The sequence below is a fragment of the Pleurodeles waltl genome, chromosome 6, assembly GCF_031143425.1.
Source record: "Pleurodeles waltl isolate 20211129_DDA chromosome 6, aPleWal1.hap1.20221129, whole genome shotgun sequence".
Lineage (NCBI taxonomy): Eukaryota > Metazoa > Chordata > Amphibia > Caudata > Salamandridae > Pleurodeles > Pleurodeles waltl.
The window spans coordinates 594,957,241-594,984,439 of NC_090445.1; positions in this window are offsets into that span (position 1 = coordinate 594,957,241).

The window sequence follows — 27,199 nt, forward strand, 5'->3', positions numbered from 1 at the left end:
CATCACAGCACTTTTGGGCAGGAATACGGACAGACAGTGCCACACACCGATTACATCACAATAGTGCAAAACACCCTTGTGCAAGCTACGCGGTGTATGACCCTCTGCTCACCCTTCTCCTCCATAGGGCCCATCTGCCTGGGGCAGATGATGAAATGGCCCCATCCTCCGGTATACAGACCCCAGGTGGACCTATCGACAATGGAAGACAGACACATCATTATCATCTACAGACTTGATCGTGCCACAATCCATGAACTGTGTGCCCAGTTGGAGCCAGACCTGATGTCAGCTGTCCGCCATCCCACAGGAATCCCTCTTCTCGTGCAGGTCCTGTCAGTACTCTAGATCCTGGCCAGTGGTGCCTTTCAAACAACAGTGGCCATGGCATCAGGGATGTCAATGCCAATGTTCTTTAACGTGTTGTCCAGAGTGTTATCTGCCCTGCTGAAACACATGCGCAGCTACATCGTTTTCCCTCAGGTGGAGGATTTGCCCACAGTGAAGGGTGACTTCTATGCCCTGGGACATATCCCCAACATCATTGGTGCCATTGATGGTACACATGTGCCATTTTTCCCACCCCGCAGGAATGAATAGGTGTACAGAAACCGCAAAAGCTACCATTCCATGACTTTGCAGATGGTGTGTTTGGCAGACCAGTACATCTCCCATGTGAATGCCAAGTATCCTGGCTCAGTGCATGACACTTACATTTTGAGGAATAGCAGCATCCCTTATGTGATGGCCCAACTCCAGAGGTACCGTCTGTGGCTAAAAGGTGAGCCCAAGGTCCCCACACAGTTTGAATAGGTGTCTGGGTATAGGGTTATCCCTAAGGGTTGCTGTGTGTCTAACAGATATACCTCAATATTTGCAGGTGACTCTGGTTACCCCAACTTGTCATGGCTACTGACCTCAGTGAGGAATCCCAGGACAAGGGTAGGGGAACGCTACAATGTGGCACATGGGTGAACTAGGAGGATAATAGAGCAGACTTTCGGACTCCTGAAGGCCAGGTTCGGGTGCCTCTATCTGACAGCTGGCCCCCTATACTATTCACCGAAGAAGGTGTGCCAGATAATTGTGGCATGCTGTATGTTGCACAACCTGGCTTTGTGACGCCAGGTGCCTTTTCTGCATGAGGATGGGCCTGATGTTGGTCTTGTGGCAGCTGTGGAGCCTGTGGACAGTGAAGAAGAGGAGGCAGAAGAAGAAGATATAGACAACCGAAACAACATCATCATGCAATAATTCCAGTGAGACACAGGTAAGAGACTGGCACTGCTCCTCTCATATCATACTACTGTAGGACATTGCATGATTCTGCCTTTTTACCTCTATGTATGGACTCTGACAGTTCACTTTGCCTTTCCATTTCACAGATCTGGGTACCACTTTCTGCCTTCTGCTATGTTTACTGCTTCCCAATAACGGTCAAACATTGGTATGTGAAAATGAACATTGACATTGATATTTGTCATAGAGGTTGTAATAACAGACTTGTGAAAGTACAGACTGACTCCAGATCGTTTTGTGATTCAAGGGTGTTTATTTAAGTGTTATTCAGTGGAGGGGTATGTACAATGGGCTGGGGTGATGGTGGAAGAATGTCCATGGTGGAGTCCAGTCTCTTGGTATCACAGGTGCATTGTCCAAGGGGGCATAGGAAGTGGAGTAATGGTAGTTCAAGATTGTCAGGGTGACATAGTGGGACAGAAGGGTGACAATCAGGAGAGTCTTACTTCCTGGCGGGGATCTTGGCAATGTTCTCTGTCTTGTGTCTGGATTTCAGGGACCGTTTGCGGGGTGGTTTTCCTTCTGCAGGGGGTGGGGTGCTGGTGGCCTGTTGGTCCTGTGGCAGGACCTCCTGTCCACTAGCGCCGGCGGACGTGGAGAGCTGTTCATCATTCAAGCTAGTGTCAGGGGCCCGTTGGTGTGCCACTGTGTCCCTCATGGTGTTGGCCATGTCTGCCAGCACCCCTGCAATGGTGACCAGGGTGGTGTTAATGGACTTCAAGTCCTCCCTGAACCCCAGGTACTGTTCCTCCTGCAGCCGCTGGGTCTCCTGAAACTTGGCCAGTACCGTGCCCATGGTCTCCTGGAAATGGTGGTATGCGCCTATGATGTTGGAGAGTGCCTCGTGGAGAGTGGGTTCCCTGGGCCTGTCCTTCCCCTGTCGCACAGAAGTCCTCCCAGTTTCCCTGTTGTCCTGTGCCTCTGTCCCCTGAACTGTGTGCCAACTGCCGCTGACCCCAGGTCCCTGATTGTCTTCGGTTAGTAGTGTTGCCTGTGGTCCCTGTAGTGGTGGACACACTGCTGATTGACGTGTCCTGGGGACAGAGGGATGGGCCCGCTGGGTGGGTGCTGTGGTGGTGTCTCCTGAGTGGGGAGGTTCAGTGGTGGTTTGTGACTGTGGCAGGGGAACCAACTGTCCAGAGGTACCTGATGGGCCGGGCTGGTCATCTTGATCCAGGTGTGCAGAGCTGCTGTTGTCACTGTGGACCTCTTCTGTGGGGGGACTGGATATGGCTGGCACCTCCTGTCCGGTGACATTGGGTAGGGGTCCTGTTGGGGTGTAAATACATTGTTATTGTATCTGTGTGTGCCATCTTGTGCAATGGGTGAGTTACCCTCTACTCCTGTGCTTGCATTATTGCCTTGGCCCTTGTGTGATTGGTGATTTTGGGGCCTGGGTGAGTCTCTCTACTGGACATGCTTTGGTGATGGGTGTCCATGCATTGGTGTTACATCCAGGGCTGGTTTTGGGATGTGTGGGTTGTGATAGTGGGGTATCTGTGAGGTGTTGGGGTGATGGGTGTGAGGGTAGGGGTAAGAGTTTGTGATGGCATGCAGGTAGGGGGGGATTTAGTAGTATAGTTTTGCCTTACCAGAGTCCAGTCCTCCTGCTACTCCTGCGAGGGCCTCAGGATGCATGATCGCCAAGACTTGCTCCTCCCATGTTGTTAGTTGTGGGGGAGGAGGTGGGGGTCCACCGCCAGTCCTCCGTACAGCTACCTGGTGTCTTGATACCACAGAACGCACCTTCCTCCATAGGTCATTCCACCTCTTCCTGATGTCATCACTGGTTCTTGCATGCTGTCCCACTGCGTTGACCCTGTTGACAATTCTCCGCCATAACTCCATCTTCCTTACAATGGGTATCTGCTGCACCTGTGATCCGAATAGCTGTGGCTCTACCTGGATGATTTCCTCCACCATGACCCTGAGCTCCTCCTCAGAAAACCTGGGGTGTCTTTGAGGTGCCATATTGTGGTGTGGGTGATGTGTGAGGTGATGTTTATTGTGCTGTGTGTAATGTTGTGTTGGTGTGTGTTCCTTGAGGTGCGTGGATGTTGTATGAGGGATGGTGTTGTGTGCCTGTGAATGCTGGTGTTGTTTTTGCTATTCTCTCTCTCTCTGCTTTTTGAAAAAATGTCGTTGTAAGGGGTTGTGGGTAATGTGTGTGTGTGTTCTAAAGTGGTGTGAGTGTGTGGGTGTGGTGTGTGTATGTGTATCAGGTGTGTATATTTTGAATTGTCCAATGTTTTGGTGTTTTGTAAATATGTGTGTATTTTGAGCGCTGCGGTGTGTACCGCCAATGGATTACCATGGTTGAATGACCGCGGTGTTGATTCGTGGGTCGTGATAGTGTGGGCGTATTCCTGTTGGCGTGACGGTGTAGGTTTTGCTATCACTGGCCTTTGGTGTGGCAGACTTGTGTGGGTGTCTGTATTGTGGTGGATTACGAGATGTGGGTCATAATACCTGTAGAGGATTTCCGCCACGGTATCTTGACGGTCGTCAGCACAGCTGTAAGCAGGATTTACCACCAGGGTTGTAATGAGGGCCATAGTGTGTAGAGGTGTAGAGTCCAGGGGTTCCCCAGAGACTTAATAGAGGCTAAAGCAGATAATACTAATACTCTCTTTTGTGGTAGTGTGGTCGAGCAGTTAAGCTTATCAGAGGGTAGTTCAAAGCATTTGTGTGCACACAGGCAATAATTGAAGCAAACACTTAGGGCCTCATTCCGACCCTGGCGGTCATAGACCGCCAGGGTGGAGGCCGGAGGTAGCACCGCCAACAGGCTGGCGGTGATACATGGGCAATTCTGACCGCCGCGGTCAGAAAAGGGCAACCGGCGGTTTCCCGCCGGTTTACCCCTGCCCAAGGGAATCCTTCATGGCGGCGCTGCTTGCAGCGCCTCCATGGGGATTCCGACCCCCTTCCCGCCATCCTGTTCCTGGCGGTTGTTACCGCCAGGAACAGGATGGCGGGAACGGGTGTCGTGGGGCCCCTGGAGGCCCCTGCACCTCCCATGCCGCCGGCATGGGCAGTGCAGAGGCCCCCTAACAGGGCCCCATTAAGATTTTCAGTGTCTGCCTTGCAGACACTGAAAATCGCGACGGGTGCCACTGCACCCATCGCACCCCTTCAACTCCGCCGGCTCCATTCGGATCCGGCTTTATTGTTGAAGGGGCTTTCCCGCTGGGCCGGCGGGCGGCCTTCTGGCAGTCGCCCGCCGGCCCAGCGGGAAAGTCGGAATGACCGTCGCGGTCTTCCGACGGGGTTACTTTGGCGGGCGGCCTCCGCCGCCCGCCAAAGTCGGAATGACCCCCTTAATGACTAACTCCAGGCATATAGCAAAAATATATTTAGTTACCTTATTTCTAGAACTACAAGATTCTGATTGCATTTAAGTACATTTGCAAGTAAGTAGCAAGCAGATGCATCAACATCACTTTGTTTCAATTTGACCAGTTAAACGATTTTCAAATAAATACCAATAATCTGTTTTAAAAGTTGGCAGTGCAATTTTCAAATACAGTTTTGGGGGGAAGAAAAGTTAGTACAGTTTTGAGGTAAGTACAAGACTTACAGTTCCAGTCTCCGGGGATTAGGACGTCCACAGGTTGGGGGTCAAGTTAACCCCATGCACCCACCACCAGAAACATTGGGCCGGCCAGGTGCAGAGGTCAAATTTGATGCAAGATTTAGAATTTGCTCCTCTGGAGACTGGGGGCACAGAATTGGAACTGCCAGCAGGTAAGTACCTGTGACTTTGGAGGGCAGACCTAGGGGTTTAGTTGAGCACATGTAGGGCCACAGGTCAGCACCAAGCACACACCCTCTGCGGCACATGGGTGGCCGGATGCAGGGTGCAAACTAAGCATCAGTCTCCCAATGCTTACCAATAGGGGGACCAGGGAGGTCACAAGTAGGCTGCAGGCTGGGTCCAGGAGGTTGGTGCAGGTAAACCACAGGCTGGACAAAAAGGGAGGCCGCACTGGTTGTCAGGTTCCCCAAGGCCAGGGGGCTGCGAATGTAGGATACATTTTGGTGTCAGGTATCTTCTAGCGGATCCTTCACGGGCATGGGGGTCCTCTGAATGTAGTCTGCAGGCGTCGTTGTGTTGGTCAGGAGAGTTCAACCCAGAGTGGACACTAGGTTGGAATTGCCTGGGGACTGGCTCTAGACTGTTGGGCCACCTGGACATTGGCCATGGGCATCAGGTGCAGAGTGGTAGGGCTCACGGATCTTAGACAGTTCTGGAGTCCTTTGTTGGAGTTTGTGGACAGGGCCACTGTCTTCAGGAGTTCTTGGTCCTCTGGTGGGCAGGTTTTCCTATTGGGGCTTTTAAGAGGTAGCTGGTCTTGCGGGATGAGTGGCCTTTTTGTAGCAGGGGCTTCAGAAGCTGGAGACAAGCTGGTAGGACTGGGGCCAAATCAGTTGCTGTCTTCAGTCTTCCCTTCTGGGGGGTCAGCTTAGTAGTCATTCTTCTTTCTTCCTGTCTTCTTTTTGAGGTTGCCAGGAATCTGATGAGCTAGGCTCAGGGAAGCCCTTAAATCCTGGATTAAGGGGCATTACAGGGGTCAGAGGGCAGTAGCCAATGGCTACTGTCCCTGAGGGTGACTACACCCTTCCTGTGCCCTCTCCCTTTGGAGATGGGGGCACATTCCTAACCCTATTGGTCCCTGTCCTCCAAACCAAGATGGGGGATTTTACAGGGAGGGGGTCACTTCAGCTTTGGACACCTTAGGGTCGTCATAGCTGAAGTGGTCACTCCTCCTTGTTTTTCCTAATTTTCCTGCCAGACTTGCTGCCAAAAGTGGGGCTTTGTCCAGTGGGCGGGCATTTCGACTAGCTGGAGTGCCCTTGGGCACTGTAACAGGAGGACTGATACTTTGAGGCTCACCTCCAGGTGTTACAGTTCCTGCAGGGGAGAGGTATTAAGAACCCAGTGCAGGATTTGTTCCTGGCCTCAGAGAGCACAAAGGCTCTCACCCGATGAGGTCAGAAACATCTCTGGAAGTGGAAGGCTAGCACGGACCAGTCAGTCCTGCGCTATAAATCCAACACTGGCATCAGTGTGGGTTTATTGTGTTGAGAAGGTTGATACCAAGCTTCCCAGACTTCATTGAAACCATCATGGAGCTGTGGAGTTCGTATTGGCAAACTCCCCGCCCATGTACTTAATATGGCCACACTGCACTTACAATGTCTAAGAATGGGTTTAGACACTGTAGGGGCATATTGCTCATGCAGCAATGCCCTCACCTGTGATACAGTACACCCTGCCTTAGAGTTGTAAGGCCTGCTAGAGGGGTGACTTACTTATGCCACAGGCAGTGGTTTGTGGGCATGGCACCCTGAGAGGGTGCCATGTTGACTTTGCCTTTTTTTCCCCACCAACGCACACAAGCTAGCAGCAGTGGCAGTCTGCATGTGCTGGGTGATGGTTCCCCTAGGGTGGCATCATACATGCTTCAGCTCTAGGGGACCTTCCCTGGCCACAGGGCCCTTGGTACCAGGGGTACCTTTTACAAGGGACTTAGTTGTGTGCCAGGGGTGTGCAAATTGTGGGAACACTGGTACAGTAATGGGAAAGAACACTGGTGCTGGGCCATGGTTAGCAGGACCCCAGGACACTCTCAGTCAAGTCTGCATCAATACCAGGCAAAAAGTGGAGTTTAACTATGCCAAAATGGGCACTTTTCTACACATATGTTCCACAAATCTCCACATAAATTGCTGCCAGAAAATACAAAGTGCTAATAGTAAGATGATCACCTTACCACCGGTACTAGTCCAAAGAGATGTTGATTAATTATAATTAGAACCACTGATGGCTGCTTCACAGACTGTATTGCGCAGATGTTAAAGAAAAATACGTCAGTCCATGAAGGGAATCGTGCCGGTGTCACACTAAGGATGGCCACCATATGTTGCGTGCGTCTGTAGGTTGTGCACGTTTTGTAACACACTGGGGCATTACATGTGTTTGCACATACTTATCAGATGCCTGGCAGTGGATACGTCACCTCCTATGCCTGCCGATGTTCTACGACCATTGCCTGGAGGCCTCCCCTTCTCTCCCTTTTCTCTTTGACTCTGTTTGACATCAGGACTCTTACTGATTGCAAACTCCTTTGTCCTGGAAACTCCCTCAGACAATCCAGAAGACCTCTGCAAGCCGACACACTCTATTGCGTCTGAAGATGTTGATAAGCCACATACGTTTTGATCCTCTCCACTCTCATTAACAAACATGTAGTGTCAAATTGTCACAAGGCAAGCACCCTCCAGTCTTGATGAATGATACAGGTTAGTATTTATTTCTTTAGAATAATAGGTCAGAATGCGAGCCCACACACTGGCTTCTGCTTAAACCATCTTCAACTGCCAACACCCTCAAGCCTAGTTTAACAACCCGAACAAATACATGACACAAACTTCAAGAGCACACAGGACATAACATTGAACAAGTGCCATCAGGTAAAGAACAAAGAATCTGTTTACTGAAAAAGAATACAACAAACAACTTCCACAAAGCATCCTGTCAACATGCAGAACTGAAGCAGATGCGCAGTTTGGCTTTCAGCATGTGCCAACCTGCAGGATTTTAACAGGAGGGCCGATGCTGCACGTGACTCCCTGAACCTCCTGGGACCCTCATAATTGACTACAGTGGCACTTGGTGGCCCGAGGAACGATACATTGTAATCAGTGTAGCAGCAGCTTTTAAACTTACCGTGTGTTGGTGATTTCTTGTCTGTTCTGGCTCTGTTCACATTCGTTCTCCATCACATGTGGAGCATAAACAGAGAAAAGGGACTGTTTTGTAGGAAAATATTTAAAGGGGACTGGCTTTACATCTTGCTTTGGCAAGGTTCTTATAATAAACTAACTTCTGCAGTACTTCATTCCTGCTTGACATTGGGGAAACCAAGCAAACCAATAGGTGGAAAAGGAAGAGAGGACAAGAGCAAAAAACAATGGATAGCCTCTCAACTGTAGCTGCTCCCCCAGTGTTACTGGCACAACCACGTTTGCCACCTATTTAGTGGGAGGAACGGATTGCTAATTTTGAAAATTATTTGGAAGCCATTGATAGTTTTAATTTCTGTCCACCAAGGAAAATAGTGTTTTTACTCAATGCACTAGGAAAGGAGGGTCAGCATGTTTTTCAAATGCTGCCGAAGCAGACAATGGATAAATTGAGAAGCCTTATCTTTAAGATAAAAAAAAGAATGGAAATTTATTTTGGAAAGCAAGTGAACATAGTCATACAAAGACATAAGTTTTAAAAATAACCTCAGAAAAGTCACAAGTCAATAGATCAATTTGTGACAAGACATAAGTTTTATACACAACCTCAGAAACATCATGAGTCAATAGATCAATTTGTAACAAGATTGAGGGAGATTGTCTCAAGATGTGATTTTGGTAATATGACTGATCATATCAGCAGAGACCAGTTAATTGTGCAGTGCAAGAATAAAAGGATGCATGAGAGCTTGTGGGCAGCAAAATATTCAACTTTACAAGAAGCAATGGGCATTGCTAAAATTGTAGAGGGGCTGAATCATGCATGAGGGAAATGCAATAGATTGAAGCCAGACATTTGGAGGGAGTCAATGTAGTAAATAGAAGTGAAGGACTTACGAATTTGATGAAGGACATGGATAGTAAAGAGAAACATGAGGTAGAAAAGGGGAAGGAGAAATCAAGCAATAAGTCAGGTGTGGAAGCATGCTGCTGACTACAAGGGGTGTTTTGCACATGACAAGGTTTGTTGAATATGTGGAAGGAAGAGACACTTGGCGAAAGTATGCAAAGATGTGTATAAAGGTTGAGTGGCATGTACGGAGGAGTAAGAAGGCATACTGGAAAGGGTGTTTAATAATGAAAGTAAAGAGGGTGTGAAAATAAACAGATCCTGAGCTGAAATTATGGTGAATGGTAGGCTGACTGAACTAATGGTTGATCCAGGATGATTGTATCCCATTGTTCCAAAAAAAGGAATTTGCTACTGTGTGGCCTGGTGTTGCGTTATAGCCAAGTGAATTGCAACCCAAATGATATGGGGGTTAGAATATACATACTGTAGGTTTTCTGCAATTTTGGATTTGAAGTAAGAAGGGCAGAAGGGAAAATATATATGTCCTGTGATGGTCCTGCAATTTTGGGTTGTGAATAGCATTGTGATTTATATGTCATATTGGATGCCAGGTCCAGCAACCAAGTGTTGTTTGTGCAGGATGAGGAGGTTTTGTAAGTGATCTTACAAAAATGTACTGAAGTGTTTATGGATCAAGTTGGGGCCCTGAAAGGGTACGTGCATGAGATAAAACTGAAGTAGGGTGCCATACCAGTTAGAAATGGGGTGTTAAAGGTCCCCACAACAGTTAGGAGTGCTATAAAGAAAATGTTGGATTGATGGATGACATGCAGAGAGAAGGAATCATCAAACCAATAGAAGCATCTGATTGACTTTCTCTGGTAGTGATCACAACGAAAGGGGGTGGCCCCCTAAGGATATGTGTGGACTTCAGGTCCTTAAACCAGTGCACTGTAATGGATAGCTTCCCTCTTCCTAGCTTGTTGGGAATGGTGTTGCTTCTCAATAATGCCAAACATTTCATGAGATTGGATTTGATGTCTGCATATCACTAGTGGTGGGTGGAGCGCGTGGATTACTACTCCGCGGAATTTCGTGGAGTTGAGTAAAAACTCTGTGGAATTCTACAGAGTTCCATGTGCAACGAAGTGCCACCTGCCATACACCCTAGTGCTGAATGTGCTCGATCTTGGAAGATCTAAGCAGGGTCAGGCCTGGGCAGTAGTGCTAACCAGGCACAACCCTGATTAGCGCTTCTGAGATTGGGCACATTCATACCACGGCATGCCGAAACGGCAGCAAAAGCTGCTGTTTCAGGCCTCTTGTGCCAACACAGCCCACCAGCCTGGAGCCTGCTGCTCACAAACACACTTACACACTTCCCTTCACCTATTGCACAGTACCCCATAACACCACCTCCTTTCCAAGGGACTCTGGGGAGACTGTTTCTTTTGAAGTGGTGCTCTAACTGCATGCTTCCTTTTTTCAAAACACAGACCCCTCCACCCCCTCATATGCAAATACTGTCCATGCCCAGTGCCGGCCACGGTGTGCACATAGAAGAGAAAGTGAAACGAGGGACTTACCTGGGTCCAGGACTCCAGGGTCCCCATTGCCACTTGCCAGTGGCCTGGATCTCTATCTCCCTCTGACCCCTCTGACCCCTGCTCCCAGACTGTTGAAAACAGTAAAAGGAGGGAGGCCTGGATCAGGTGCTGGCGCCTGTGCAACTCCTCACCTGCAGCTTGCAGCAGAGCCACGTCTGGCCACACCGCCATCTTTGGGCCAAGTGCACACAGTGCAACCCAGTTGTGGACCACACAATGCAAGCGCAAACTGTCTGTACTTGCGCTGTGTGGCCCAAAACTGGGCTGCAAAGCGCACAAGGTGAGATCCACTTCGCTGCCGGGTCAAGTTTTCACCCAACTCCACGCTCAAGCAGAGTGCAGAATGCCAAAAACACTGTTAACTCCACCAGCAGAACGGAGCTTACCCCCACCCTTCCATACCACCAGTTTAAGCTACATCCCAAATCCAAAATCCTCGCAGTTTTCATCACAATGGAGGGGGTGTTCCAATTTATCAGATTGCCTTTTGAGTTGGTTTCAGCGTCGAGCATTTTTATGATGAGGTTATCTGTAGATATAGCAAATGTTTGTTTCTTCCAAGACAATATGGCGGTCATTACAACATTGGCGGTAAAAGCTGCTTACCGCCGTGCAGAAGACCGCCAACACACCGCCGCGGCTGCAGAATTCCGCCACAGCTATTATGACCCACATCTCGGAACCCACCAAAATTCAGACACCCACACAAGTCCGCCACACCAAAGGTCAGTGATAAAGTGGCGAAAACAAAACCTCCACCGTCAAACCAACAGAAATACGCCCACACAATCACGACACACGAATCCACGCGGCGGTCTTTCAACTGCGGTATTCCATTGGCGGTACACACCGCTGCGCTCAAAATACACACACTCTTACAAAACACAGCCACATTGGACAATTCAAAATACACACACCTGATACACATACACACACCACTCCCACACACCCAATACAATATAAAACACACACCCAAATCACCGACAAACCCCTCTGACAAAAATTGAGAATGAAGCACAGAGAGAGACACCGTCAGCAAGTACAACAGCATCCACAGGCACATAACACCATCACCCACACAATTTCCACGCACCTCACACAACACACCACTACATATCAGCACACTTATCACCACACACACCACCCCACACATCACCTACACCACCCCATGGCACAGCAAAGACACCCCAGGTTCTCGGAGGAGGAGCTCAGGGTCATGGTGGAGGAAATCGTCTGGGTCGAGACACAGCTATTTGGAGCACAGGTGCAGCACACCTCAATTGCAAGGAAGATGGAGCTATGGCGAAGAATAGTGGACAGAGTCAACACAGTGGGACAACACCCAAGAAATAGGGAGGACATCAGGAAAAGGTGGAACGACCTACGGGGGAAGGTGAGTTCTGTGGTCTCAAGACACCAGATTGCAGTTAAGAGGACTGGCGGCAGACCCCCACCTCCTACCCCACAACTAACAACATGGGAGGAGCAGGTCTTGGCTATACTGCATCCTGAGGGCCTCACAGGAGTAGCAGGAGGAATGGACTCTGCTAAGTCAAATCTTAACTATTACATCCCCCACCCTACCTGAATGCTATCACATACCCCCACCCTCACCCTCACCCCATCACTCCAACACCTCACCTATGTCCCACTATCACAAACCACCCATCCCAACACCAAGCCCTGCATGCAACACCAAAGCATGGACACCCATCACCAAAGCATGTCCACTACAGATACCCACACAGATCCCCAAACCAAATATCACATAAGGTCCGAGACAAGAATGTAAGCACTGGGGTACACGGTCGCCCACCCATTGCACACCATGCGACACACAGATGCAATAATCATGCCTTTCCACCCCTGCAGGACCCCTACCCAACGTCACTAGACAGGAGGGTCCAGACATGTCCACTCCACCCACAAAAGAGACCCACAGTGATGACAGCAGCTCTGTCCAACTGGATCTAGATGACCAGCCCGGACCATCAGGGGCCTCGGGACAGTCGGTTCCCCTCACACAGGCACAGGCCACCACAGACCTTCCCCCCTCTGGAAACACCAGCACAGCACCCACACAGCGGCCCATAGCTCCGTCCCAGGACACGTCAATCAGCTGTGTGTCCACCACTACAGGGAACCCAGGATAACCCACCAACCCAACAACAACAGGGACCTGGGGGCAATGGCAGCCAAAAGGAATTTCTTTACAGACAGACTGGACAAAAACAGCTACAACAGCAGAGAACTCTTCAACATCGTAAAAAAGAGCTCTCCAACCCCAACGCCATCACGCCCTCACAAGACCTGTGCAACTCCCTCGCCACCTTCTTCCATCGTAAGATCACCGACCTACACGACAGCTTCGGACACCAGACCCAGCTGACCACCACAGAACCCACACCCCCAGCCATCACCCTCAACGCCTGGACCCACATCAACACAGAAGAGACCAAAACCACCATGAACTCAATCCACTCCGGTGCCCCCTCGGACCCCTGCCCACACTTCATCTTCAATAAAGCCGACGACATCATCGCCCCGCACCTCCAGACCATCATCAACACCTCGTTTTTGTCTGCTACCTTCCCCGAGAGCTGGAAACACGCTGAAGTCAACGCCCTACTGAAGAAACCTATGGCTGACCCAAGCGACCTGAAGAACTTCCGCCCCATTTCACTCCTCCCCTTCCCTGCCAAAGTCATAGAGAAGACCGTCAACAAGCAGCTTACCAACTTCCTTGAAGACAACAACCTTCTCGACCCCTCCCAGTCCGGATTCCGAGCCAACCACAGCACAGAAACCGCCCTCATCTCAGTCAAAGACGACATCAGAACCCTGATGGACAACCGAGAAACAGTCGCCCTCATCCTCCTCAACCTCTCGGCTGCCTTCGACACCGTCTGCCACCGCACCCTAATAACCCGCCTCCGCTCCACCGGGATCCAAGGCCAGGCCCTGGACTGGATCGCCTCCTTCCTCTCCAACCGCTCTCAAAGAGTCTACCTCCCACCTTTTCGCTCAGACCCCACCGAGATCATTTGCGGCGTCCCACAAGGCTCCTCGCTCAGCCTGACACTCTTCAATGTCTACATGAGCCCCCTCGCCGACATCGTATGCAAACACAGCATCATCATCACCTCCTACGCCGACGACACTCAACTGATACTTTCCCTCACCAAGGACCCCACCAGCGCCAAGACCAACCTGCAAAATGGAATGAAGGACGTCGCAGATTGGATGAAACTCAGCCGTCTGAAACTGAACTCAGACAAAACGGAAGTCCTCATCCTCAGTAACCCCCCGACCGCCTGGGACGACTCCTGGTGGCCCTCGGCCCTTGGCACCGAACCGACCCCCTCAGACCACGCATGCAACCTCGGCTTCATCTTGGACCCACTTCTCACCATGACCAAACAAGTCAACGCCGTATCATCCTCCTGCTTCCTCACCCTCCGCATGCTCCGGAAGATCTTTCGCTGGATCCCCGCTGACACCAGAAAGACCGTGACCCACGCCCTCGTCACGAGCCGCCTGGACTACGGCAACACCCTTTACGCTGGGACCACCGCAAAACTCCAGAAACGTCTCCAACGAATTCAAAACGCCTCTGCCCGCCTCATCCTCAACATACCCGCAACAGCCACATCTCCGCCCACCTGAGACACCTGCACTGGCTTCCCGTCAGCAAAAGGATCACCTTCCGTCTCTTCACCCACGCACACAAAGCCCTCCACAACAAGGGACCAGAATACCTCAACCGTCACCTCAGCTTCTACACTCCCACCCGTCTTCTCCGCTCCACCAGCCTCGCTCTCGCCGCCGTCCCTCGCATCCGCCGATCCACGGCGGGTGGGAGGTCCTTCTCCTACCTGGCGGCCAAGACTTGGAACACCCTCCCCACCATCCTCAGGACCACCCAGGACCACTCCGCATTCCGGAGACTCCTCAAGACCTGGCTCTTCGAGCAGCAGTAACCCCTTCTCCCTAGCGCATTGAGACCCACACGGGTGAGTAGCGTGCTTTATAAATGGTAATGATTTGATTTGAAGGTCTAGGGGACGGAGGCCCAGGAACATAGGGGAACTGGGATGGCTGCCGTGCGACAGGGGGCGGACAGGCCAAGGGAACCCACTCTCCACGAGGCCCTCTCCTCCATCATGGGAGCATACCACCACTCCCAGGAGACACTAGCAACAGTACTGGCCAAGTTTCAGGAGACCCAGTGCATGCAGGAGGAACAGTATATGGGCTTCAGGGAGGAACTCAGAACCATCAGCTCCACCCTGGGCACCATCGTAGGGGTGCTGAAGGAACTACTTAACACCAGGAGGGACACTGTGGCACTCCAAGGGGCCCCTGACACTAGCATGGATGATGAACTGCCCACCACCTCCGCCGGCGCTAGTGGACACGACACCCTGGCACAGGACCACCACACCAGCACCCCACCCCCTGCAGAGGGAGAACCACCCCGCAAACGGTCGCTGAGATCCAGGAACAAGACAGAGCACTATGCCAAGACCCCCGCCAAGAAATAAGACCACCCTGATTGTCATCCCACTGTCCCACTTTTGTCACCCTGTCCATAATTAAACTGCCCCAGCTCCACTTCCTATGCCCATATGGGCAATGCACCTGTAAGACTAATAGACTGGACTCTGCCATGGACACTCCTCCGCCATCACCCCTCACCATTTAACTTCCCCCTCCAATATTTTGCATTTAAATAAACACACCTAAACCACAAAATGATCTGGAGTCTGTCTGTGATTTCGAAATAGTGTATTTGCAATTACAGTGACCAAATGTTCTTGAAATAGTAAGGTCAACATACCTATGTCACACAGCTCAAGTCCATGAGGAATCTAAGCAGATGACACACGTTGGGACCCACATCTGTGAAACCGTAAGGGAAAGTGACAGCTCAGTGACCATACACTGGGTGAAAACGACAGACAGTAGAGAGGTAGTAGTCTAAAAGTACATGTAGTAGGCAGGAATGTATTCTCACCTGTTTTTCACTGGAAATACTGCTGGATCACTGAGTCCCTGTTCTGCATGTCTTCTTCCTCTGCTTCATTCTCATCACTGTCCACAGGCTCCACAGCTGCCACAACACCGCCATCTGGACCATCCTCCTACAGAAAAGGCACCTGTCGTCGCAAAGCCAAGTTGTGAAGCATACAGCAGGCCACAATGATCTGGCACACCTTATTTGGTGAGTAGAATAGGGATCCACCTGTCATGTGGAGGCACCTGAACCTGGCCTTCAGGAGGCCGAAGGTCCGCTCGATCACCCTCCTAGTTCGCCCATGGGCCTCATTGTAGTGTTCCTCTGCCCTGGGATTCCTCACTGGGGTCGGTAGCCATGACAGGTTGGGGTACCCAGAGTCACCTGCAAATGGCGAGGGACAACTGTTAGACACACACTAACCTGTAGGAATAACCCCAGACAACCATTCCCACTGTCTTGCTTCCAGCGGCTCACCTAATAGCCACACGCGGTGCCTTTGGAGTTGACCCATCACATAAGGGTTGCTGCTATTCCGCAGCATGTAGGCATCATGCACGGAGCCAGGGAACATGGCATTCACATGGGAGATGTACTGGTCGGCCAAACATACCATCTGTACATTCATGGAATGATAACTCTTCCGGTTTCTGTACACCTGTTCACTCCTGTGGGGGGGGGATGAGAGCCACATGGGTCCCATCAATGGCACCTATGATGTTGGGGATATGTCCCAGGGCATAGAAGTCACCTTTCACTGTAGGCAAATCCTCCACCTGAGGGAAAAACGATGTAGCTCTGCATGTGTTTCAGCAGGGCAAACAACACTCTGGACAATACGTTGGAAAACATAGGCTGGGACATCCCTGATGCCATGGCCACAGTTGTTTGAAATGACCCACTTGCAAGGAAATGGAGCACTGATAGCACCTGCACTTGAGGGGGGATTCCTGTGGGATGGCGGATTGCTGACATCAGGTCTGGCTCCAACTGGGTACACAGTTCTTGGATTGTGGCACGGTCAAACTTGTAGGTGATTATCAAATGTCTTTCCTCCATTGTCGACAGGTCCACCAGCGGTCGGTACACCGGAGGATGCCGCCATCTCCGCACATGTCCCAGCGGACGGTGCCTATGAAGGACAACAGCGACCACACAGTCAAACAACACAGAGGTACGTACCCACAGTTTACACAGAACACCAATCGTACACAAAAGGTGGCCTGTATGTATGTTGAGACTAGATGAGATCTTTAGATACTGGGAACGCCGTGGTTATATTCGCACCACGGAGTTCTCCTTTTGATTCCTAGACGATATTAGTTGATAGATAGGGAATACAAGCAGATTCCTGTATGAGTTGACTTAATGTAGGACTTCATACACGTAATCATTCATAGCACTCCACATACCTGTGACTACAGGCACCACTGGTCCCCTTCTGGTGCAAGTCCTAGTGCCTGTAGAAGTAGTGCATGCAGGTGAGAGTGTAGACGACACTGGGAGGGAGGAGGGAGACAATGAAGAGGGGGACACAGTGGAGGCAGTGGATGTTGCTGTGTCTGTATGTGTCTGATGCTTGTGTGAGTGCCTGTGGGATGTGTGGTGCCTATGTTTGCCTGAGCTACGTTTGTGTGTTGAGGTGTGTGCATGCTTGTCTGTTGATGTGCTGTTGATGTGCTTTGGATAGGCTGGGGTACAGGGGCTTGGGTCTGGGTGGAGGAAGTTGGAGGGGGGAGGCTAGACACAGGGACAATGGCTGCCATCAGTGCTGAGGCCAAAGATTGCAAGGTTCGATGAAGGGCAGCCTGACCAGAATGAATGCCCTCCAGGAATGCATTACCGTGTTGCAACTCCCTTTCTACACCCTGGATGGCATTCACAATGGTAGACTGCCCAACAGTGAGTGACCTGAGGAGGTCAATGGCCTCCTCACTGAGGGCAGCAGGGGTGACAGGGGCAGGAGCTGAGGTGCCTGGGGCGAAGGTGATGCCCAGCCTCCTGGGTGAGCGGGCACGGGGTGAACGCTGAGGGGCTGCTGGGAGGGCGGTGCTGGTAGGGGAGGTGGCGGCTGTACCTGTAGAAATGTGGGGCACAGATGGTGCCGCCACCACAAGGGAGCTCCCATCAGCGGGCGAGTCCGTGTCGCTGGTTGGTGATCCGGTGCCCGACGTGACGCTCCCCTCGCCCTCTGTCCCATTGGTGCATTCTGAGTCCGTGGTGTGGCCCTCCATGGCCATGTGGGCTGCAGCTCCCTCGTGCTCCGGTGCCACTGTACCTCCGCCTGATGATGCTGATGCACAAAAGAACAGGGAGAGCAGAAAAAATGGGGGGGGGACGACAGAAGAAAGACAGGTTGAGTGCATGGCATACCGCTACCGTTGGCGGACAATACAGACACAGCAGCCCCCTGCACTACACCGTGCTCCTGGCCTCTACAGATGCAATTCATGGGATATGGCCTACATCGCTATGGTGGACATCTGCACACATGGATGCCAAAGGGGCATGTATACCTGTACTTGGCACTCTACTGCGGTGGGGTGGAGTGCCACATGGCCTGCATTGCGGAGGGGCCTAGCCTATGGAAGTCGCCCTGGCCTAGGGGAAACCCACAGCCCTCCTCCCACACCTAGACCCCTCAACTGCGTGCAAAGTCCCCAGAATGATGTTGTACTCACCCACTTGTGTATGCTGTGATGCCCTCAAGCGCACATCCAACTCAGGGTAGGCCACCGCCAGGATCCGGAACATCAGGGGGGTCATGGGGTGACGGGCACCCCTCCCACGTTGGGAGGCCATCCCCAGCTGAGCCTCCGCCGTCTTCTTGCTCCAGCGGCGAATGTCCTCCCATCTTTTACGGCAGTGGGTGCCCCGTCTCTGGTGGACCCCCAGGGTCCGGACGTCCTTGGCGATGGCACGCCAAATGTTCTTCTTCTGGTGGGCGCTGACCTACATGACATGCACAGGGGAAGAAGAGAAGTCATTAGCAAGAGCACCGTAGAAGTGAGTGGCCCCTATCCCTGCCCTTGCCATGTGGCACATGCATTCACAGTCCTTCATGTTCACTGCACTCTGCCCCTTTCCCTCTTACAACCAGCCCTCTCCCCCCAGGCATAGCCCATACAACGTGCTCCCTGTGTACTTACCTGTTGGTCTGGAGGACCGTAGAGTAGCGTCTACTGGGGCAGGACCCCGTCCACGAGCTTCTCCAACTCCTGAGCAGTGAAGGCTTGGGGCCCTTTCCCCAGACGCAGTAGCCATTGTCTCTTCCAGACCGAGGTCACAGCAGCACTTACAGTGTAGGTCCTCTCCTGTCGAAGATCAGGTATCAAGTAATTGAACAGATAAAAATGGCGGTCACGTCCGCGGCGGTGACGTCCACGGCGGTACATCTCATCACCGCCGGCGCACTTCATCATTGGCTCCTTGGACCCATAGGGTCCAATGTTAACCAATGCAGCTTTGCGCCGCGGTCTTCGACCGCCTACCGCTACGGTGTACAACGCCAGCGCAGTTACCTCACATCCCACTGTTCCAGTTTAGAGGTCAGGCAGCCGCCATTTCAGGGGCCACATGGCTTAATTTGCAACTGCGTCACACATACCTGGGCCTACACTCGACACACATACAGGAAGATTTTTGTCTTTGGTGTCGTGTTCTGTGTATCTGTGGGTACATACCTGGGATTTTGTTGACTCTGTGGTCGCTGTTGTCCTTCTTAGGCACCGTCAGCTTGGACATTTGAGAAGATGGCGGAATCCTCCGGTGTACCGACCGCTGGTGGACCTGTTGACAATGGAGGAGCGACAATTACTCATCACCTACAGGTTTGACCGTGCCACTATCCAGGAACTATGTACCCAGTTGGAGCCAGACCTGATGTCACCAATCCGCCATCCCACAGGAATCCCCCCTCAAGTGCAGGTGCTGTCAGTGCTCCATTTCCTTGCAAGTGGATCATTTCAGACAACAGTGGCCATGGCATCAGGGATGTCCCAGCCTATGTTTTCCAACGAGTTGTCCAGAGTGTTGTCTGCCCTCCTGAAACATGTAAGGAGCTACATCGTTTTCCCTCAGGTGGATGATTTGCCAACAGTGAAAGGTGACTTCTATGCCTTTGGACATATCCCCAACATTATAGGTGCCATTGATGTGAACTGTGTAGCTCTGGTCCCCCCCAACAGGAGTGTACAGGTGTACAGGAACCGGAAGAGTTATCATTCCATGAATGTATAGATGGTATGTTTGGCAGACCAGTACATCTCGCAGGTAAATGCTATGTTCCCTGGCTCAGTGCATGACACCTACATCCTGCGCAATAGCAGCATCCCTTTTATGATGGGTCAACTCCAGAGGCACCGGGTGTGGCTATTGAGGGACTCTGGTTACCCCAACCTGTCCTGGCTATTGATCCCAGTGAAGAATCCCAGGACCAGGGCAGAGGAACGCTACAATGAGGCCCATGGGCGGACTAGGAGGGTGATCGAACGCACCTTCGGCCTCCTGAAGGCCAGGTTCAGGTGCCTGCATATGGCAGGTGGTTCCCTATTCTACTCACCAAGGAAGGTGTGCCAGATCATCATCGCCTGCTCGATGCTTCACAATCTTGCTTTGCGACGCCAGGTGCCTTTTCTGCAGGAGGATGGTCCAGATGGCGGTGTTGTGGCAGCTGTGGAGCCTGTGGAGGCTGTGGACAGTGATGAGGAGGACGCTGAGGAAGAAGACATAGACAACAGGGAGTCAGTCATACGGCAATATTTCCAGTGACACACAGGTGAGAACAGTTTTCTTTTTACCATTACATTCACTTTCACACTTCTACCTCTATCCTGTCTGTCAGTTCATAGCAGTATTTGGTCACTGAGTTGTACCTTTCCATTACGGTTTCACAGGTGTGATTAGCAATGTGTGCCATGTGCTTGCATCCTTCAAGGACTTGTGATGTGTGACATAGGTATGTTGGCTTTAAAATTGGAAAGCATGTTGACACTGTCATTGATTATACATATTTACCAAATCACAGACTGACTCCAGATTGTTTTGTGGTTCAAGGGTGTTTATTTCAGTGCTCAAAAATGGAGGGGGGTAATGATATGGTGATGGGGGACGGTGGAGGATTGTCCATGGCAGAGTCCAGTCCATTAGTCACACAGGTGCACTGCCCATATGGGCATAGGAAGCGGAGATGGGGCAGTTCTAATCGGGACAGGGTAACAAAGTGAGACAGTGGGAGAACAATCAGGGTGGTCTCATTTCCTGGCGGGGTCTTGCCATCTTGCTCTATCCTGTTCCTGGATCTCAGGGATCGCTTGCAGGGTGGTTGTCCGTCTGCAGAGGGTGGGGCGCTGTTGTGGTGTTCCTGTGGCGGGGCGTCCTGTCCACTAGCGCCGGCGGAGGTGGTGGGCAGTTCATCGTCCATGCTAGTGTCAGGGGCCCCTTGGAATTCCACGGTGTCCCTCATGGTCTTTTGTATGTCCTTCAGCACCCCTACGATGGTGCCCAGGGCGGAGCTGATGGTTCTGAGCTCCTCCCTGAACCCCAAATACAGTTTGTCCTGCAGGCGCTGGGTCTCCTGAAACTTGGCCAGTACCGTCGCCATCGTCTCCTGGGAGTGGTGGTATGCTCCCATGATGGAGGATAGGGCCTCGTGGAGAGTGGGTTCCCTTGGCCTGTCCGCCCCCTGTCGCACAGCAGCCCTCCCAGTTCCCCGGTGTTCCTGGGCCTCCGTCCCCTGGACCGTGTGCCCACTGCCACTGCCCCCAGGTCCCTGTTGTTGTTGGGGTGGTGGGTTATCCTGGGTTCCCTGTAGTGGTGGACACACCGCTGATTGACGTGTCCTGAGGACGGAGGTATGGGCCCGCTGGGTGGGTGCTGTGCTGGTGTTACCAGAGGGTGGAAGGTCAGTGTTGGGCTGTGCCTGTGCAAGGGGAACCGACTGTCCCGAGGCCCACGATGGTCCGGGCTGGTCATCAGGATCCAGTAGGGCAGAGCTGCTGTCGTCACTGTGGGCCTCTTCTGTGGATGGAGTGGAGTTGTCTGGACCCTCCGGTGTGGTGACGTTCCGTAGTGGTCCTGCAGGGATATAAGAGCATGATTAGTGCAAGTGTGTGAGTAATGGTGTGCAATGGGTGGGTGTTTGTGTACCCCAGTGCAAGCATTCCTGTGTGTGGTTTTGTGTGATGATGGTTAGGGGGTTGTTATAGGTATGTGCAGTGAGCATGCTTTGGTGAGGGCTGACCATACTTTGTTTTTGCATGCAGGGCTTGGTGTTGGGATGGGTGGTTTGTGTTATGAGTACATTAGTGAGGAGTTGGAGTGATAGGGGAGGGGGTGAGGGTGGGGGTGTGTGATGGCATGCAGGTAGGGTGGGGGATATAATAGTTGGGATTTAACTTACCAGTGTCCATTCCTCCACTGACTCCTCCAAGGCACTCTGGATGCATGATGGTCAAGACTTGCTCCTCCCATGTTGTTAGTTGTGGGGGAGGAGGCGGAGGTCCGCCACCAGTCCGCTGTACCGCAATGTTGTGCCTGGATACCACAGAACGCACCTTCCCCCGTAGGTCGTTCCACCTCTTCCTGATGTCCTCCCGATTTCTTGGATGCTGTCCCACTGCGTTGACCCTGTCTACGATTCTTTGCCATAGCTCCATCTTCCTGGCTATGGATGTGTGCTGCACCTGTGAGCCAAATAGCTGTGGCTCTACCCGTAGGATTTCCTCCACCATGACCCTGAGCTCCTCCTCGGAAAACCGGGGGTGTCTTTGGCGTGACATGAGGTGGTGTGGGTGATGTGTGGGGTGGTGTAAGTGTTGATGTGTGTGGTGATGTGTAGTGGTGTGTGGTGTATTGTGCGTGTAATGTTGTATTGGTGATGGTGTTGTGTGCCTCTATGTGGTGGGGTTCTCAGTTGCTGTGCTCTCTGTCTATCTGGCTTTCGTCTCTGATTTTTGGTCGTAGGGGTTTGTGGGTGATGTGGGTGTGGGTTTTATATTGTGTTGGGTGTGTGGGAGTGGTGTTTGTATGTGTATCAGGTGTGTGTATTTCGAATTGTCCAATGTGGCGGTGTTTTGGAGATGTGTGTGTATTTTGAGCGCGGCGGTGCGTACTGCCAATGGAATACCGCGGTTGAAAGACCGCCGCGTGGATTCGCGTGTCATGATAGCATGGGCGTGTTTCTGTTGGTGTGGTGGTGGAGGATTTGTTTTCGCCAGTTTATCACTGACCTTTGGTGTGGCGGTCTTGTGTGGGTGTCTGAATTTCGGCGGATTCCGAGATGTGGGTCATAATAGCTGTGGCGGTATTCCACGGCCGCAGCGGTGTTTTGGAGGTCTTCTGCACGGCGGTAAGCGCCTTTTACCGCCAATGTTGTAATGAGGGCCTTAATCCCTACAGAGAATCCTCATGCGTCAGAAAATCTGTGCAACACCTTGTCAAAATCAATGCAACACCTGCATTGTGGCTGGAAAATTGCCACGCAACCGACCGGAACGATGCAAAGCCAGATGCGCAACTGGAAATCTGAACCATCACCTGCCTTGCAGCTGAAAAATCACTGCAACGCCTACCAGATTGACGCATCACTACTCCTTTCTACCAGCGTGTCAAGGATTTTCAACACATCGTCCCGGAGCGTAAAAATATCCCCACATCGTAGTGAGGACCCAAGGTTGCGCTCCTGGAAATCGATGCAGCACCTTGCAGCATGGAAAGAAACAATGCATTGTTTGTGCCACGCCGGAAAATCCAATGCAGAGCCTTATTTTTAAACACATCTCCTTATCTGCGGCCCCATGCTTCAGATTTTTGATGCATCCCAAGGACTGTGTGTTACAAGGATACAATTACTGTTTCTCAAGAACTGAGACTCTTTGGAAACTTAAAAAAAAAAAATTAACTTGTGCTTATTGGATCTTTGCTGTTTTGATCTTATTTTATTCACATACATATTGTCTATTTTTCTAAACCTATGTGGTGTATTTTGTGGTGTATATACTGTGATACTGTATGAGTTATTGCACAATTACTTTATATATTATCTTCTTAGTTAAGCCTGGCACTGATTTGCAAAAAGGAATGATATGTTGCAGAGGAAGTGGGAAGACTGTGATGACGAAAAACAGAGATGCAGTGGTATCATGTTGATGGGTGAAGAGTAAATGGCACGATCAGGGTGCAGTAGGACTGTAACGAGAGGGGCAGCCATGGATGGCATGAGAAGGAATTTGGAAGGGGGATGTCATGTGAATGTCAATGTGCAGGGTGGGGCACACAGGCAACATTGCATTCCTGTCAGGTTTCAAGATTATGTAATGAATTGATATTTATTCCTTATAAAGGATAGATGGTTCCGAAAAAGAAACAATAAAGAAAAATGGGGCTTGTATTTGTCTATTTGTTGGTTTGAGACTTTCATTTGTTTTTCCTGTAATTTGTTTTGCTTAATTAATTAGAATTTCGTCAATGTGGAAAGAAAGGAGATATGTTATAATGTAGGGTGAGCTATCACCCAGCTTGGCAACGGTTGTCGTGGTATTCAGAATTCAGGTGACATAACATAATTCTGAGATTGACAAGAGTGGTGCCACTTGCTGTTGAGCAGGCGAGGGAGCTTCATCTTCTGTGCAGCTGGTTGGAAATAAACTTGATCTCCACATTAATGCTGTCTTTGGAATTACATATTGTCTTCCATGGCCTCTCTTATATTGATTTTTTGTCTACTAGTGAGTCCTTCTCATTTAATTCCATTTTAGAGGACAGGAGAGTTTCTCTTCTGTGATCTCCTTCCTCTAACCTTTCATTACAGGTTTCCCTTTTCCTCTGTGGCACCTTCCCCTGTAAACCAGTATTTTCCGAGTCCTCCCTGCATTCCATTCTTTGAGCTCATGATCTCTGGCCTCCCTTTCGTATTGGATTGCATCTTACATGATCTTTAGCATCTAAGTAACAACAGCTTCTCCTTTAGGGAATGAGTTTTTGATTTTCGTACAGGAACTTTGCTGTGTAAGCTCTCATTTGATGAGTCTATTTCTCATTTTCATCTTGGAGTGGTCTCCCTTCTAGAGGCTAAGTGGCTTTTAGGTTGTTCTTCAAGCAAGCCTCCATTCTTAGTTTTGGGCCATCTTCCTATCAGAATCCCTTGACGGAGTGTGGTGATTGCTTTGCATTGTATTTCCTCGTGGGGACATGGAACAGCGTGGCATCATTGACATGATGTCACGGTGTCCTATGTTCCTAGGAAGACGGTTACTTTCCTCTGTGCCCCCGTTGTTGAGAGAAATCTTCTCCTGCTTCCCTCGTACCAATAAATGAAGAAAAGTACTTTTTTGTGAAGTTTCATTGTCCCTCTCTTCAATGGTGACGAGGGTGAAACTCGCGATGAGCTAAACGTAAACTTGAAGTTTTAGTTCTTCTAACTTCGGCTTCAGCAAAGTTTTCATCGACTATGTAATCCTGCTGCTTGACACGGACATCTACGGACTCCAGTAAGTCTAACAGAGCGCTTATTGCATATCGAGCATCACAGATTGCGGGGGCACAGAGGTCATTGATATTGTGTGCACTGCGCGCACTGTGTGATTTCTTTTTAATGTGAGCACCCGTTACTTATCCATTAGAAGAGCTCGCTGTGTTTTTTTTGCTTGAACAAGCGTGTGTATGTCTGTTCGGATTTCTCTTCTCGACGTGTGAAACTGGGCGAGTTATTATACTTATTTTTTTTTTTTTAAAGGAGAACGGCGTTCATGGCTGTTGCTATGACTCCGGCACACCGTGTGTGAAGACTCTAGCACTGCTGCTGGCACGCGGTCCTTCGCGCACAAGTAAATCTTATCTGCACGCTTATTAGCGTTCACACGGCGGCTTGCACGCGTGTTTTGTCATTTCTCCGCACCGTGTTTTGAAGAGACTTCTCTCCAGCTCTCCAGAAGGATATGAAACCTCAAAGAATAGAAATAAACAACATACTTCTTCTATAAAAAAAAACAAAAAAACAGAAAACGGACTTAGGGGGTCATTACAACATTGGCGGTAAAGCCGCTTACCACTGTGCAGAAGACCGCCAACACACTGCCGCGGCCGCGGAAATCCACCACAGCGATTATGACCCACAGCACGGAATCCGCCAAAATTCAGACACCCACACAAGTCCGCCACACCAAAGATCAGTGATAAACTGGCGAAAATAAAACCTCCACCGTCACGCCAACAGAAATATGCCCACACTATCACGACACACGAATCCACGCGGCGGTCTTTCAACCGCAGTATTCCATTGGCGGTATACACCATCGCGCTCAAAATACACACACACATACAAAACAAAGCCACATTGGACAATTCGAAATACACACACCTGATACACATACAAACACCACTCCCACACACCCAAGACAATATAAAACACACACCCACATCACCCACAAACCCGTACGACAACAATTGAGAAAGAAGCACAGAGAGAGACACCACCATCAATAATACTAGCATCCACAGGCACACCAGACCATCACCCACAGAACTTCCACGCACCTCACACAACACCCCACACATCACCCACACCACCCCATGGCACGGCAAAGACACCCCAGGTTCTTGGAGGAGGAGCTCAGGGTCATGGTGGAGGAAATCGTCCACAGCACTGATGGCCTCCAACTTCCTCCACCCAGACCCAATCCCCTGAACCCCAGCCTATCCCAAGCACACCTTCAGACCAGCATGCACACATGTCAACACACAAGGGAAGCTCAAGCAAACATTAGTACCACACATCCCACAGGCACTCACGCAAGCATCACACACATGCAGACACACCAACATCCATTGCCTCCACTGTGTCCCCCTCCTCCTCGTCTCCCTCCTCCCTCCCAGTCTCTTCTACACTCACACCTGCATGCACTACATCTACAACCACTACTGCCATCACCAGCACACCCACCACCACACCCCGCTCACGTGCAGTCACCACCCCACTACCATTCACACGTCCCCTGTGTCCTCTCCCAGTGTGTCTGTGACGCCACCTCCCAAGATATACAAACGCAGGCACACACCCACCCAACAGCCATCCACCTCACAACAGCCTCCAGCGCATGCACACTCACCCAAAGTCACCAAAAGAACACCTCCTACAATCACACCTCTTCCTCCACTCCCAAACACCCTCCAGCTACCCGTCCCAGTGTCTCCAAAAAAACTTTTCCTGTCCAACCTTGACCACTCTCCCACACCTCCCCCACCCCGTCTGTGTCCTAGGGCCCGATTCTCCAGGTCCCAACCTAGCACCTCAGCCACAACATCTCCGGGACCAGTGGTGCCTGTAGTCACAGGAATCTGGAGTGCACCGGCCACCAGGGCAGCCAGTGTGGTACACAGCCACAGCACGGACAGTCCCCCACCTGTCAAGCATCAAAAGTTGGCCAGTGCCCGGTGGGAGAAGGGGAAGACTCCAGTCACCAAAGACGCTCCCAGGGGTCCTGTTGGGAGTGTGGAGTCAGCTGCGACACCTTCCAGGGTGGGGAAGGGCCACAAGAAACCCGGATAGTCTGGGAAGAGCAGCACGGCAGAGGAGACCGCCATCATCCCTGGTGCCCAGGAGGCCACCGTCCATCATCCCCGCTGTCCAGGAGGCCACCGCCATCAGCCCTGCTGCCCAGGAGGCCATCATCCCCG